At 36.3% G+C, this 2,846-nt stretch overlaps 1 long non-coding RNA gene across 1 annotated transcript; it reads right to left on the reverse strand.

Moving 5' to 3' along the window:
- Positions 1–67: 67 nt before the first annotated feature.
- On the reverse strand, positions 68–2,840 carry LOC111375734. The gene is made up of 2 exons (XR_002699350.1): positions 1,635–2,840; positions 68–1,009 (listed from the first exon to the last, which is right to left on the reverse strand). It is a non-coding gene; the product is annotated as an uncharacterized LOC111375734 (long non-coding RNA).
- Between the last annotated feature and the right edge of the window lie 6 nt (positions 2,841–2,846).

Here is a 2,846-nt window from a genome sequence, read left to right on the forward strand (position 1 = left end):
GTAAGTTTTTTTCCTTGGGACAGAATGTTAAAAACAAGTTCATTGGGACTCATCAACAAATGCAATATATACAATGAGAAATGCGATTGACAGATTAACTATATCTTATGGTTCTCAATAAACAACCTTCGCTTGGAAATTTGTGTTTGTATCATAGTTACTTAACTATTGCGTGCAGATATCGCAGAGAATTTCTGCGAGATGCTTTTAGTTCTACATCTAGTGCGAGGCTCAAGTAAGAAAAAGAAGGAATAGGTCGGATTCTTATTTGACTTCAGCTATCTACAATCATAAGAAGAAAAAGAAGGAATAGGTCGGATTCTTATTTGACTTCAGCTATCTACAATCATAAGTTACAATTGGCCGATAAGATACCTATACATTTGGTGTCAGTAGAAAGGCAATAAGATTCCAGATAATGTTGCTGCCCCAGATGATGTACAAATCACAGTGTCTACTTTCTGGTTAATCCAGAGTAGTCTTCATGAGAAAGGGAAGTCCTTGTGTCATTTATAATCTTGAACGACAAATGCATTTAATAGGATTCAACGACGAATTCCTTCGTGTAGAGGCAGACAGTACCTTTCTCAAGGACGGTGATGATTTTAGATCCCAATCTTCCACATTCTTGGGTACACAAACGTCGAAGAGGAATTGACCAAGAACCCCATGAGCACTTATGCTTGGTAGGCTGGATAGACGTATGTAAGGCTCTTTACGTTCATCCTGCACAGATCCAAAATCTCTACCCTCGTGATATTCTATGGAATTTGGAACAGATAAGAAGTCATTCAAGTCAAGGATAATCCTCAAGAAACTCTAACTTGATCACTCTACAGCTTTTTTTAGATTTCAAAAGGGTCCAGAGATCTGATCGTGTGTGCCCTCAAAGCCCATCTTCTCACCTTCAAGTTGCCGTAATCTTTTAGAATAAATTACAGAAGCTTTTCCAAGCAACTCAATCACCGCAGCCTTGTATTCAATTGGATAATGCCGAAAATGGCTTGCACTACAAACATAACATGAAAAATATAGTGTCAACAAATAGGAATTTTTCCAAGATGCAATAACAAAAATGCTACACACCAATGGTAGCTAGGAAATACTCCAAAGAAAATCTTGTATTGCAGATTTCAAATTACTAATGATTTACTTAAAAGAATTATACACCAATAAGTCAGCTGATTGTCGCAGACCTAGTTTCGTTACACCCAACAATTAGAACTGTGCAGCCTTAACGTTCAGTAATTCCCGTCTCTCATGAGAAAACGTTACGTCAGTCTTTTAACGCTCACAAATAATTTAACCAATGAGGCTAAATTATAACAATTTTGAGTAAATGATTTGAAGTAGGAAATATAAGGAAAACAAGTTCGAGAGAACTCTCTTTATATATAGTCCCCATTTGGTTCTGATTTTTCATCCCAAAAAATCAATTTTTTGATCGTTACGTTCCTAAGTCAGCTGTCATTTTTTTACTTTTTCACTCACAGGTAGAGCCCACTTTTGTCTCTAACAAACAAAAAATTAATTCTCATAATCATTAGGAAAACTTTACAATCTCTCTCAAGTATTCAAATAATTCATTCCATATGATTTACAAATGAGGCTACATCTTTATTTATAGGCAATACCTTACAAATTGTCTTGGAATCAATGGCCAAGACTAATTTTGATCCAATGGTCATCATATGTTACAAGTTGCGTTAATCTCCTTTGATCAAGTGGTAATTCTCTACACTTTCCAATGCAAGTTGCATGTTACTTACCAACCTTATGCTTGTTGGCATCAAGTGGCATATCTCTACAATTCACATGTAAGTGAACAAGTCACTTTCATAGTAGCCAAATTGAACTTTATTTCCTCCTTGGCATTATCTTGCAAGTGGCACAAATAGACAAGTGGCACAAGTTGTACAAGTTGGCCAAGTTGCCCACTTGTGTCCCCAAAACATCCGACCGCAATCCATTGTATTTTTCCTTCCCAAAATAGCAGTTTTTAACTTAGAGAAAGGGAAAACGCCCCTCTGTCTCACCTCTCGATCGTCCAAAATGAATTCAACGTCTTTCTCAAAAGATTTTGTTACAATGGGAGGCGCCCTTTGTAATTTGTTTCTTCCCGGATCTTCCAAGTCCAGCCTGTATGGCTTCCTATATGGCTTGAACATGCTTGCATGAAATTCTGGGTGGATCTTCAAAGTGCTTGGGAGATCTAGCCAGTAGGAAGCTCTTCCAACTTTAGCCATGATGGGAAATGAACCTTCAAACCTTCTAACCAAGCCTTTATGAACTTTGCGGTAGGCTTTGAATTGTAGAGATATACATCTTGATGCCAACTAGCATGAGGTTAGAAAGTAACATGCAACTTACATTGGAAAATGCAGAGAATTACTACTTGATCAAATGAGATTAATGCAACTAGCAACCAATGTGGACCTTTGGATGAAAATTAATTTTGGCCATTGATTCCAAGACGACTTGCAAGGTTTTGCCTATAAATAGAGATGTCTTATTTGTAAATCATATGGAGTGAGATGAGATGAATACTTGAGAGAGATTGTAAAGTTTTTCTTTCATTTATATATAAAGAGAGTTCTCAAAAACTTAGTTGTTTTCCTTATATTTCCTATTTCAAATCATCTACTTAAAGTTGTTATAATTTAGCCTCATTGGTTAAATTATTTGTAAGTATTGAAAGGCTAACTTAACATTTTCTCGTGAGGGAAAGAAATTATTGAATGCTAAGACCGCACGGTCTAGTTATTTGGGTGTCCGTGACATGATGCTTACCAACTGAGAAATGAATTTAGTTAACAAGCTGAAGAGAGTCATCTGATTACATATAA

This window comes from Olea europaea, unplaced genomic scaffold (assembly GCF_002742605.1).
Source record: "Olea europaea var. sylvestris unplaced genomic scaffold, O_europaea_v1 scaffold14075, whole genome shotgun sequence".
Classification (NCBI taxonomy): Eukaryota; Viridiplantae; Streptophyta; class Magnoliopsida; order Lamiales; family Oleaceae; genus Olea; species Olea europaea.